The 13,321-nt window shown below is 39.9% G+C and overlaps 1 protein-coding gene and 1 pseudogene across 2 annotated transcripts in view; one reads left to right on the forward strand and one right to left on the reverse strand.

The window, feature by feature from the left end:
* The window catches only part of FARS2 (phenylalanyl-tRNA synthetase 2, mitochondrial), a 545,053-nt gene that overhangs the window by 138,795 nt on the left and 392,937 nt on the right, over positions 1-13,321 (forward strand). The gene's annotated exons all lie outside the window — the stretch shown is intronic.
* Positions 11,489-11,930, reverse strand: LOC123820757 (annotated as a pseudogene).

Consider the following 13,321-nt stretch of genomic DNA (forward strand, 5'->3'; position numbering starts at 1 on the left):
ACCATCCAGCAAGAATCCTTGTCTAATGTCTCTCCAGTGACCTCTACTGGCAGAGTTTAACATTGTGTCAGATGCCACAGGAAAATTACTTAGAGCCCAACTTGGTTTTCACAGAGCAGTCAGTGGATTGATTTGTGGTGCAGAGGCAATGCATTGATACCTGGCACAATCAGCTTGCTCCCTTTCCTGAATATATGTAATTCTTTAGGGAGATATGTTGTTATTAACGCAATAAAGGGGGTGCCAGGAAAAGTCAGATTTAGGAAGACAGAAACACTTGTTCTTGATTCTAATTTAAAATTTCGGAATATAATTTAGGTAGTATGGATGCTCTCTAGTTATTGGCTCTTTGTACATTGGGCACATAGAGGATAGAGGATATTTTGAAGGGTAAAAGCTTGCGCTCCTGAACCAATATAGCATCCAGGGAAAAACAGATGGATATTCTCTATATCTCATTCCTCCAAGATCTCAGGAAAATTATTACCATTTATATTCAACATTTGCTGTTGGAGGCCCAGAGGGCCTCATTAAGTTGCACAAAATCCATGTAATCACAGGAACAATATTTTTGTACTAGTTGAAGTAAAATGTGAAAGTAGCAAAAATATTTTCACAATAATATGCTGTTTCACAGTAGACTTAACATCTTGCTGGAGACCACATTTCTTTGCCTGGTGCATATTCCTGAAAGCTACTTGTATGGATGGAGTGGCAAACTTTACATTTTCAGATTGGTAGGTGCATGCATGATGGTAGTCAGAGGGAGCTTTCTTTACTAGCGAGCCTTAGGACCAGCTAGCAGTCTGTGTATGCACATCCTGTTGAATTGTATGCTAGATACCTGGGTCTTCTCTTAGATGTAAGGGATCACACTCCTGCTGTTCGGCTGATAGTGTGACCTTTACAGGCACATTTGGTGTCTTCTTTCTGAGCCTTTGTCCTTGAATTTACTCTCTAATGTTATCCTCTGGACTCATTCTGGGGTAGTTGTCTGTGAAATTGTAAATTGCAAATATGAGTGAATCTGAAAGATAAAATGGAGTTTTTGTAAACTGAGTGTCATCTAAACACTATGATATTTTTCAGGTCCATAGAGATTTTATATAATGTTGTATATGATTGATAACATTTTGTCATAGCAATGGTTTCTAACCTCTTTTACCATTTGAGAATTTGCTGAGGGGTTTGCTCCCCTCCCCCCACTACACACATAGGATTTTGTATGTGGTTTAAGGAATATTATATGCTCTTGTGTTAGATTATAATATTAGAAGTCATTGTCAAGGAGAAAAAAAAAGATAGTTCAGTCTCTATGTCAACAATTCCCAGCCTAATTCTGTAGTAAATTGGAAAAGGTATTGTTCTTTATTCTCTTAGCAATTTTCTTTCTTCTATCTTCTCCTTTATAATACTTCTCTGGGATTACCTGGGAACTAAACTGGGATTATGGTGGTGGATTACATAAACAGCTGCAGAATTTAGGGTTAAGTTATCTGTAAGAAGGCAGAGAATGCTGCCTAACTTGGAAATGGCCAGATGGCAGCTATTGGGGTGATTTGAGGGTTGGGACCAGAGAGTCAGAGGCTGTCTGAGAACAGGAGGGTGAATTGAATGTGTTTGGGAAAGCCAAGGGAACATTGTCTGCCTAAGTCTGAGAGCCTCTGTCTGGAGGCAGGGAGTATTCCTGAGCAGTGACCATTCCGGTTCAAGAAATAGAAATAGCTGTTCTGTGTTTAGAAATCTGATAGGCACAGAGCTACCTGGACATGGGACTCAGGTTCAGAGTTGGGTGGCATGGATCTTGTGGGGAGTATATCTTACCACACATACGTTGAAAGGTAACTCTTGGAAGCCTGTTGTGTATTGGAAGTTTAGATGATTTGTTCTATGTGTTGTTTAGTGTTTATGATCCAGGCTTAAACCAAAACATAGAAGGATTTGCATTAGACAAGCAGAAAGAATAACTTTCTCACCATGAGAATTATAAGTGACAGATTGTTTCAAAGGAAGTTTGAGTTACCTTCTCCAGGGAGAAATTTCTCAATATTTTTACCATGTGGATACTTAGATAAGGTGAATAACTCTTCAGCTTAGTTGCCCCAACTCTTTCCTCTTTTTAGTGAGAAAAGAACTCTGTGATACAAATGATGTATTATTTCTCAGGGAATTTTGTGGGTAGGACCATGTAGAATATTTAACTCTCCGCTTTGACAATAGTGGTATAAATGATTCTTATTTGAACTATAGTGTCTTAAATACAATTGTAAGATATAATTGTTAAATGTTGATTCTATCGTGTATCAATATATATTGTATTATATAGTGTTTATCAGGTAACCCACAAAAATTCATTCATAATGATACAACCAACATTGATTTATTGTTAAAAGGTTCTGCCAACATTTGAAATCTACAGCCAACTTAGGGTACCACTGAAGATTGACTGGTAATTTTCTTGTGAATTGTAGAGATTCCAACTTTTTAATTGTGTATTTAGGGCAGTAGGAGATTTTTGGTATTGTCTGTTTATATTAGTTAGGATTCTTCTGAAACAGAACAAGTAAGATGTGTGGGTGTGTCCACCTGCATATGGTTTAGAAAAAGATTTATTGTAACGTGGCTCATGTGATTATCGAGGCTGAGATGCCCAGACCAAAGGCCTGAGAAGCAGGAGAGCCAGTGGTGAAGTTTCAGTAGGGCTCCAGGTCTGAGTGAAGACTGGTGTGGCAGCTTGAGGGGAATAAAAATATAAAATTAATATAAACTGTAATATAAAATAAAATAACAAATAAAAGGCAGAGGGAAACATTCTTACTCAGTTTTTTATTCTATTCAGGCCTTCAAAGGTCGGATGAGGCCCACTCACACTGGGGAGGGTAATCTGCTTTACTCACTCTACTGATTCAAATATTAACCTCACCTGGGAGCACCGTCACAGACACATCCAGAAATAATGTGTAACCAAATATCTGAGCATCCCATGGCCTGGTTAAGTGGATACATACAATTAACCATCACACTGCTCTTGGGCAGCCAGACTTTATGGTGGAACTTTGAACGTTCCTCATCAATTCTAATAATGCCTTAATTTTGTCCTATGGATGCCTTGTTTTAGAAATTTCTAGTAATCCATTTAGGCAATAACTAGTAAGTAGCTTTTATTTGTACATAAAAGTATTAAAGTAAGGAATTATGCATTTTTTGCCCTTCAGGATTGAACAAAAGACTTGAACTTTGGGTTGTTGGCCCTTGGAGCTGATCTGTGAGCCTTGGTACCTTGTATGGAAAACGTTTTCAGTAGTGGTGCTGCTTTTTCTGGAAATGACACCATCTTGTGAGCTGGTGAGAAGAGAATCAAATTGTGGCTCTGAATTTCATACTCTAAGGACCTTAGATAAATTATTTAACCACTTGGAGTCTCAGTTTTCTTTATTAAAACAGAGATAACTCTTGAGTTGTGGTTAAAGAACCTAGCCTGATGCCTTGTGACTGGGAGCTGCTCAGCTAATGTTAGCTCCTCTACCCATACCCTGTATTTATCTCCAAAGTAGATGTTTGCCCCGTTCCCATTTAGTGTAGATCTACCTGTGCGTCATCAACATGAGTCAGATATCTTGTGGGTCTTAGTTTTTAGATTTGATCTATGTTTGTAAAGCTACTCTGGCTTTTCTGTTGATTAGTAATATGACTTCTGTCATCTTCCTTTAGAGTAGGTGATAGAATTTAGATGGGTCTCAGTACTGTTATATTTCATCCCCTCGCACCATGAATTAGCTGTTTAGCTACCTGAAGAAAAAAAAATGCAGTTCCTTTCTCTCTGTTTTATCGTCATCATGGCCTAGGAAAAGGATAATAGGATATCACAATTTTAAAGTTAACAGAATGGGTGAAGTTTTCTCCTTTAAATGATGATTGTCATGAGAACTAGTTCACACTTGGACAGGGTGTTTTTTATTCTTGCCATTGTTACTTTTTTCCTGAACTCATCCAGACATGGAATCTCTCATGTAGTTTGTGTACAGCTTCATGTAATTTCCTTGCTTTGATGAATGGAAGTTTCTGATGTTTTCTCTGTATAGGCTAGATGTTGGCAGAATATTAATCTACTTCTTTCTCTCATTGATACCTTTATAGGAGAACCCCAGGAGAAGAAAAGTACTGAAAAATATTCTTGTCACAATATATCAGAGTTGATAAAAGCAGGCACAACAACTGACCAGATTTTGGAGATCCCCAGAAGCCTTTGGTAGTATCTTTGGGGCATGGGAGGAGGCAGAAATCACTGATACTCCACTGACATTGCTGCTGAGTGCAGCTGGACCTGCCAGGAAAACAAACGGCTATGGGGAGTCATGTGGGTGCCAACTAGCTGTCCTGAGTACTTCTGATCCTGGCTTCTTGAGAACAAGGGGTTTTTGTCACTAAGCAAGGAGCTCAGTAGCCTCTATGCTATATTCAATGGGACAGGAGGTTTCTGTCATGGAGGCTTAAGTAAGGGGGGGTATGGTCTAGTGCAGGGGTGCCAAACTTTTCACCGGGGGCCACATCACATCAGCCTTGTGGTTGCCTTCAAAGGGCTGAAATAATTTTAGGATTGTATAAATGTAATACTCCTTAACTGTTAAGGAGTTGAAATTACATTCGGCCCTTTGAAGGCAACTGCAAGGCTGATGTGGGCCCCGGTGAAAATGAGTTTGACACCCCTCATCTAGTGGGACCTGTATGAGTTTGCAAATGAAGGTCCAGTGTGAGACTTGAGCTTCTGGTCCTATACAGCATCCTTGATAGTCAGTATTTTGTTCAGGTGCTTGGCAAAAATTGCCTTTCACTCACCAATGTATTTTTGTAGCATTTCTCACCATATAACATTGACTGTTACAAATCTCTTCCCATTATTTCACTGGCACAAAGTTTCAGGCGAAGGAGAGGAAATAAGACAAGCAGCAGGAGAAAATAAAGTCTGCTTTCGCAGTGCAGAGCTTTAATGCATTCCCTCCCCTGTGCTAATCTCTGTAACTTGATTAATTAGCATGTGGTGTGTTACAAAAATCCAGGGAATGGCAAATCTGATTCAATATCAATTAGCTAAAACAGGAACAGACTTCCTATGGAGATCCTAGGACAGAGTTGTATTTAACTGGGCCCTTTCAAACACAAGCCTTCTCAAATGATGAACAGTAGAAGATCTCACTTAGGGCCAGTTGTTTAGAGAAATTAAAAACTGTGGAAATTAGCCACTGAAATACACTTGGATAAGTCTGCTCTGCCTTTAATGTGTCTGTCTATTCATCTCAATAAGACATCCAATCCTTCCTCCGGAGTGATTTGAATGCCTAATATTTGCTGAAATGCTTTAGTTGGATTTAAACAACATAATTGAATTTGCTTGTTGCATTCAGGGGAAATGAAGGCTTGGGAATTCATGTGATTAGATATGTGAGCATGCTTATTTTTATAAGTGATTCTTACTTATTTTTCTGTCTGTGAACCAAGAATTAATAAACAGTGGGTCTGCCAAATATATGAGGCTGTATTCATTGGTGTTACAGGCTTTATCTGTCATTCTCCAGAAGACTAGCTTGTCCCTGGGGTTTAGAGGTGATCTGCTTAGTGGCAGGTTTTGCTTGAACTGAATTGGATATAGATTGCCTTTGTGTTTAGATACCATGTGTTCTTAGAAACCTCATCCTAAATAGAATTGTTGTAAAATAAGTTCCTAAGTGTTGTTCCTTTTGTTTAGAACCTAGTGAGAGAGACAGATAAACTGGAAACTCTGTACAACATAATCAGCATAATAAAAGGGTTATGGCCAAGGCACAGAAGGAAACCTTTATTTCTGGGGGTGATAATAGAAGGCTTACTAAAGAATCTTAAAGAGAAATTAGAAGTGATCCAGGCAGAGAAGGTGTGCTGTGTTCCAGATAGTGGGAGTAGCAGAGTTGGAGGCAGGAAGATACAAAGGAATGTGAAGAATTCCTAGACTGTGTATTGTGGAGGGGCTGGGGGCGGGGGGAGTGATAGGAAATGGTTAGAGACAGGGATATAAACTGCTTCATGAAGGGTCTTCTAGGCAACCTTGTGGAATTTGTGCTTTATTTTAAAAATGAGAAATCTTTAAAAGTTTTTTATGCATAAGAGTGATACAGTCAGATTGGCATTTTAGAAAAAGAATTTTGCAGAGTAGTTGATGGAATAGAGCAATGTAGGGAAAGAATGGAGATGATGAGACTAATTAGAAGATTATTTATAATCATCCAAGAAACCACTGCAGGGTAAGACAGAGAAATGGAGGGATAACAGATAGGAAAGGATGGACTTGAGAGTGTTTAGTAGGTTGAATCTACTGGCCTTGGTAGCTGCACGGGGAAAAGGAAAAGCATTTGAAAATAACTCTTACTTTTCTTTATCGGTATTATTCCCAAGGCTAGGGATCCCAGGAGGAGAAATGTGTTTTGGAGTAGGGGTCAAGAGAGCTAGTTGAGTTTGTGATATGTTTAGATGAAGGATTTGCAAGTGAAGATGTCCAGTAGGCAGGTACATATATGTGTCTGGGTGCCGGCCCATTGTTAAAGATGGAAGTGGAGATTCTGATCCATACAGATGGTAGCTGCAGCCATGAGTTTAGCTGCTTTCATCTAGGGAGAGGAAGCAGAGTTAGAAGTGTCCAAAGCTGAAAATGAAGCCTGAGGAATACAAATATTTAGCAACAGGAAAGCAAGGAGGGGGAAGCTGTGAAGAATGACCAACTTAACTGTAAAGAAGAGGGAGGGTAGTTTGCAGCATGAAATGGGATTAGTGGGAGTTTCATTTGTTTTGTAGCCTGTCTGTTTAAGGGGAAGAATTGAATATATTTACTGAGGAGAAAGTCAGAGATTAAAGGTATAGGAGACCTGAGTGATTTCTAAATAAGGACATCGGAGGAGACAGAAAGTGATGGGTTTGGGTGTATTCAGGTCACTAGGAGAGGGTTACTAATGCCTTGAGCTTGACTAGAGAGGAAGATATACCTTTTTGTTGTTGTTGTTGTTTCTAAACTAAGATGGGCATGAAGGATTGAAGCATGACTGCAGAGGCAAATGCATGTATGAATAGGAATGAAAGGCTAGAAGTTGGGGAATCTCTTACCTGATGACTTCTCTTTTCTCAGGAAGAAGGAAGAACCGATTTTATTTTGCCCCTAGTGAAAGTAGTATAGGTGGGATAGACATTTTCAGGAGTGAGATGATTAGAATAGTCTCTGAAGTTAATTGAGGAGAACAACTAGTACTTCCTTCTCTGAGATTTGATTCTTGACTGAGCACATGCTTAGAGAGGCAGTCTTAAATTAATTAAGTGATTAAGAAGAAATGAATAGAGGATCTGCTGTGGTCAAGGCACTGTGATGATCTTCCTTACTCTTGAGGTCACACCTGTTGTACAGAAACCTTTCCTGTTCCTCCTAAGTTGGTTAAAAATCACAGTAGAGTTTCTACTGTGTCTTCTTTTACAGTAAGAGTTTCAAATGCTGCTGTTTGGCCATTAGTCTCTTTTTAGCATGCTGACCTCAATAGGCAGAGTATGTGGTCCCTATATTCAATTTTTGGATTATCATTTTACTTTAGAATAGTTCTAAGTTTACATCAAAATTTCAAAGACAGTGCAGAGAGTTCTCGTGTACCCCACACTCAGTTTTCCCTATTATTGACATCTTACACTAGTATGTGTACTAATTAGTGAGCCACTCTTTATGTATTGGCTTTTTGCCAACCTGTATTTATTTTTGTCTGTATTTCCAGACCGTCTTGCTGTGGCCTTTTCAATGATCTTTGGCAGTGAGAGGAGCACTTGTCTATTGATAATTCAGAAACATGAGTGGAATCAGCAATTTAAACAGTCTCTCCTACTGTCTTCGGAATTGTCTTGTACTAACCCCTACTTCTTATCTCTTTGAGAAATCATACAGTTGAGGTGGGAAAGCCTGTAGAGAACAAGAAATACCAACTTGAATTTTATCATGTCAGTATAACCCTGCTCTCAGGTTTATGTGTCTTTTAAAAAGTGTCATTATTTAGTAAATACAGTTTGTTAGACAAAAAAATCTTTTTAAAATGGGCTCATGAGGAATAAATAATGAAAAGAGTGTTTTTTTGATGAAAAGATTGTATACCATCACTAGGGGTAACACAAGCTTTTTATCTTCTTTGCCTCTAGATGGCACTGCTTTTATACTGGCCTGTCATTTTTGAGTTACGCAATTTGGAATTAAAAAGTCTCTTCTGCTTAACATTATGTTCATGTTCACTAGTGCACTCTGCTTCCATTTCCCACCCAGAAGAACACAGAACTAGGAACCTCTTTTGTTTGCTGTAGGAGTCCATTCATAACAAAGCCATTATGAGTGATATGGAATTGGCTGATGATTTTGTAAGTAAAAATGAAGAGACCATCTGTATCATGTAATCTGCAGTGAAATCATTCTGAAAAACTTTAAATGAGCCTGTCTCTTTTCTCCACCTCCCCTTCCAAAAGAAGCTATTTGACAACTCTCTTGTGTCCTATGGGCACCTTTAGGTTTTCATTTCTGAGTTCTATTGCTGTCTCCTCAACAGCATTCCCCACCCCATGCTCCATGCTCCCTATGGCCAAAGAATTCTCTTTACTTGTTTTTCGAGACTAGTGTTTTTTTTTTAAATTTCCATCTAATAAAGCTGGTAATCTCTTGAATTAGATCCTCTCTAATAGAGCCATACAGCTAAATTAAACATTTAAAAAATATCAGTTTGCAGAAATAGTTTATGACTGTAGGCATAGCTTCATTCTAAGACAAAGCACATCAACACCAAAATGTCAGTTTGGTATTATTACTGAGGGTTTTTTTGTTTTTCTTAAATATATTTTATTGATTATGCTGTTATAGTTGTCCCATTTTACCCCCTTCACTCCCCTCCACCCTGCACACCCCCTCCCACCCACATTCCCACCTTTAGTTCTTGTCCATGTGTCATACTTATAAGTTCTTTGGCTTGTACTTTTCCCATACTATTCTTAACCTCCCCCTGCCTATTTTCTCCCTACCATCTATGCTACTTATTCACTGTACCTTTTCTCTCTCTCTCCTCTTCCCACTCCCCTGTTGCTATTCCTCCATGTGATCTCCATTTCGGTGGTTCTGTTCCTGTTCTAGTTGTTTGCTTAGTTTCTTTTGGGTTTTGTTTTAGTTGTGGTTGTTAATAACTGTGAGTTTGCTGTCTTTTTACTGTTCATATTTTTTATCTTCTTTTTCTTAGATAAGTCCCTTTAACATTTCATAAAATAAGGGCTTGGTGATGATGAACTCCTTTAACTTGACCTTATCTGAAAAGCACTTTATCTGCCCTTCCATTCTAAATGAAAGCTTTGCTGGATAGAGCAATCTTGGATGTAGGTCCTTGCCTACCATGACTTGGAATACTTCTTGCCAGCCCCTTCTTGCCTTCAAGGTCTTTTTTGAGAAATCAGCTGACAGTCTGATGGGAACTCCTTTGCAGGTAACTGTCTCCTTATCTCTTACTGCTTCTAGGATTCTCTCCTTCATTTTAATCTTGGGTATTATAATTATGATGTGCCTTGGTATATTCCTCCTTGGGTCCAACTTCTTTGGGACTCTCTGAGCTTCCTGCACTTCCTGAAAGTCTATTTCTTTGCCAGATTGGGGAATTTCTCCTTTATTATTTGTTCACATAACTTTTCCACTTGTTGCTCTTCCTCTTCCCCTTCTGGTACCCCTATAATTCGTATGTTAGAATGTTTAAAGATGTCCTGGAGGTTCCTAAGCCTCTCCTCATTTTTTTGAATTCTTGTTTCTTCATTCTTTTCTGATTGTATGTTTTTTTCTTCTTTCTGATCCACTCCATTGATGTGAGACCCAGTTTTTTTCCCATCACTATTGGTTCCCTGTGCATTTTTCTTCATTTCACTTAGCATAGCCTTCATTTTTTCATCTAATTTGTGGCCAAAATCAACCAATTCTGTGAGCATCCTGATCACCAGTGCTTTGAACTGTGTATCTGATAGGTTGGCTCTCTTAGTCACTTAAAAGTATTGGCTCTGTGGCTTTGATTTTTTCTTCTGTTTGAGCCATTTTTTTGGGGGGGTCTGTTCACACCTGTTACATAATGAGGGGCAGATCCTTAGCTGTTCACCAGGGAGGGGTAACCCTCATTGCTGGGTTGTGACACTGTATGTGGGGGCAGGGTCAGAGATGAAACAATGGTGCTTTCTCCACTCTGTTGGATTTCAGTCCCCTCTGCTGCTTCCCACAAGCAAATTGGGCCCTTGTGGTGCTGGTTCCCGGTTGGGTGGGCTTGTGTACATGCTAGGACCCTGTGGGTCTTTCCAAGGAACTCTCCTGTGAAGCTGGGAGTCTCTCCCGGCACCTCAACCTCCACAGGTGTTTTCATTCAGTGCTTTTAGGCTTTATTTCCTGACACTGGGGCCTGGTTTGTGAGGTCTGTCTCACTGCGGGTTTTCAACTGCTTTATTTGCATGCGAATGTGTGACTGCAGACAGCCAGCTACCTTGAGTGCCTTACTGGGTCTGCTTGTTGCCTCCCAGTGCCAGTGCCCGCACCCGGCGTCTGCCACTGGGATCTACTAGCCACAACCTGTACCTTGCATGCCTGGGTCTGCCAGCCACCACTTTTCCTGTCTCGACCCCTCTCTGTTGGCCGCTGACTCTGCCTCTCTTACCAGTCTGGATAAATGGTTGTCAGGACTTCCATAAGGTTCAATTTTCTGACTGTTCTGGTTGCTTTTTTTGTTTGTTTGTTTGTTTCTAAATTTTTGTTGTCCTTAATTTTGGTTGTGCGAAGAGGCACAGTGTATCCACCTATGCCTCCATCTTGGCTGGAAATACCCAAATTTTTTTTCCCAACTCTAAAATCTAGGTGCATCTTATGGTCCAAAAATATGGTATTTATTATAAAATAGTGTTTGTTTCATGGTGTGAATAGAAAAATAACACAATGAACCACCAGAAAAGTTCTGGAGCTCAGTTTCTGAAAAGTAAGGATAAGAGGCTTCTGTGTCACTTTGAGCACACCATCCTGAGGCTCTCCACGCTCAATGTGTGATAGATGTGGCGCAGCACTTACAGGATACAGGTAGTGTAGCTCAGGTCCTGCCAGATGCACAAGGAGCCTATCTAGTTCATATGAGGTGCTCTGGCCATGATGATCAAAGAGAGGAACTTGAGATCAGCAGGGAATTGTTCTGAGAATGGCCAGGAGGGGGACAGCTGTGCCTCTCCCTATACTGGAGTGTGGAAGAGTCTCTTAGGCTGGTGGTCCTGTTTAGAAGATGACGCCCAGTGGTCTTATGCTTGCTTTGTTTCCTGAGTGTCTGTGTTGAGGAAAAGCTGCAACTTTCCCTAGGACCACTTGAACCACCACTTCTCACTGGGGTGGGCAAAGTACCAGAAGTCTGTGTGGTCTTAGCCCCTTAGGGCTGCTGGTTGAAATTTTTGTACTTCACATCCTGTCCATACTGGAGAAAGCGCCCAGGGTGAGCACCTCAAGCAGCAGCTCTGAACCACAAAAGAAGAGCAAGATGCTGTTCATGATGGCTTCCAGCTGGAGCACATAGGTCTGTAGCAACATGTAATAGGAGGCCATCAGGGTAGATGGGAAGGTCAAAGCTACACTAACAGCCAGTGGCATCTTTTGTTGGCAGAGGTTTCCCTTTGTATCAACAAATAGTTCAGTCACTTACATTCCAAGGTAAAGGAGGAGCATCACTATATCAAATACTAGGTTGACTATTGGATATGGTAGCAGGAGACATTTATACAGAAATATGAAGAATTCTAGCAGGAAATAGCATAATAAATACCACCTGTTAAAAAAACATGATTTTCACAGGGGCAGAGGACAACCATTTACGTTGCAGTGCCATCTTCAGGCCTATGTTTATTTTTAAATCTGAGTAGAATGAATTTCTTGCACCTGCTTTTTCTCATCTGTGAACTACTTGCCCTGGCTTCTGTAAGCAGTTGCAGTAGGGGTGGAATTTGGGTCATTTGGGTTTGTGCAATGGCACTTGAAAGAATGTCAGAGAAATAAAAATGCTGGTGGAAAAACAAATGACACAGCCTACTGTAGTCAATTAATGGATATCTAATTTAATTTCATCAACAGTGGATGTCTCTCAAAGATGAAGCTAAGTGAGAGGCAGCCACTTAAAGGTCCCTGGAATCAAAGGTGGAATGTGTTTCAGTCCCAGTTTGGTGGCTAAATGCTAAGTTATCTTAGCCTCTCTGGATCTTCACCTCTCTGGATTTCATTTCCTTATTTGGGGTTGGCTTAGTTGATCTCCCATTAGAGCTTATGTCCCAGCTCTAATGTATGTTTTCTCTAGGCATAATAGTTCACTTGTTTTTATGGTCTTATTACTCTGTGTTGTACTGTGCAGATGGCCTAATGAATTAGTGCTTTTCCTTCTTTCAGAGTTTTTCTAAACTTTTGTCTTTAGTGTATGTTTCAGGTATTTTTTTGGATATAAAGATGTGTTGCATATATTATTAGATCTTAATAGTTATTTTTTTCATTTATTTTTGTTTCTTCTTAAAGTTTCTACTGTAGCATGTCTATTTATTTATATATTTTTAATTTTTTTATTGTTCATTACCTGTTGTCCCCATTTTTCCTCATTGCCTTCCCCTGCCCTGCCCACACCCACTCTCCCACATTTAATCCCCTCCCCACACACCATTGTCCTTGTCCATGGGTCCTTATAGGTGTTCCTTAACTTAACTCTTCCCCTTCCTTACCTCCTTATTCCCCTCCCCACTCCCCTCTAGTTACTGTCAGTTTGTTCTTTATTTCCATGTCTCTGGTTCTGTTTTGGTTGCTTGTTTGTCTTGTTAATTAGGTTCTACTTATAGGTAAGATCATATGGTACTTGTCTTTCACTGCCTGGCTTATTTCACTTAGCATAATGCTCTCCAGGTCCACCCATGCTATCATGAAGGGTAGGAGTTCCTTCTTTCTTTCTGCTGAATAGTATTCCATTGTGGCAATGAACCACAGTTTTTTGATCCACTCATTTACTGATGGACATTTAAGCTCTTTCCATCACTTGGCTATTGTTAATTGTGCTGCTGTGAACATTGGGGTGCATATGTTCTTTTAAATTGGTGTTTCAGTATTCTTAGGGTTAATCCCAGCAGTGGAATTGCCAGGTCTAAAAGCAGTTCTATTTTTAGATTTGTGAGGAATTTCTATACTGTTTTCCACAGTGGCTGTACCAGTCTGCATTCCAACCAACAGTGCATTAGGGTTCCCTTTTCTCCACAACCTCTACAC

This window comes from Phyllostomus hastatus, unplaced genomic scaffold, assembly GCF_019186645.2.
Source record: "Phyllostomus hastatus isolate PE091 unplaced genomic scaffold, TTU_PhHast_1.1 phas_contig_37, whole genome shotgun sequence".
NCBI lineage: Eukaryota > Metazoa > Chordata > Mammalia > Chiroptera > Phyllostomidae > Phyllostomus > Phyllostomus hastatus.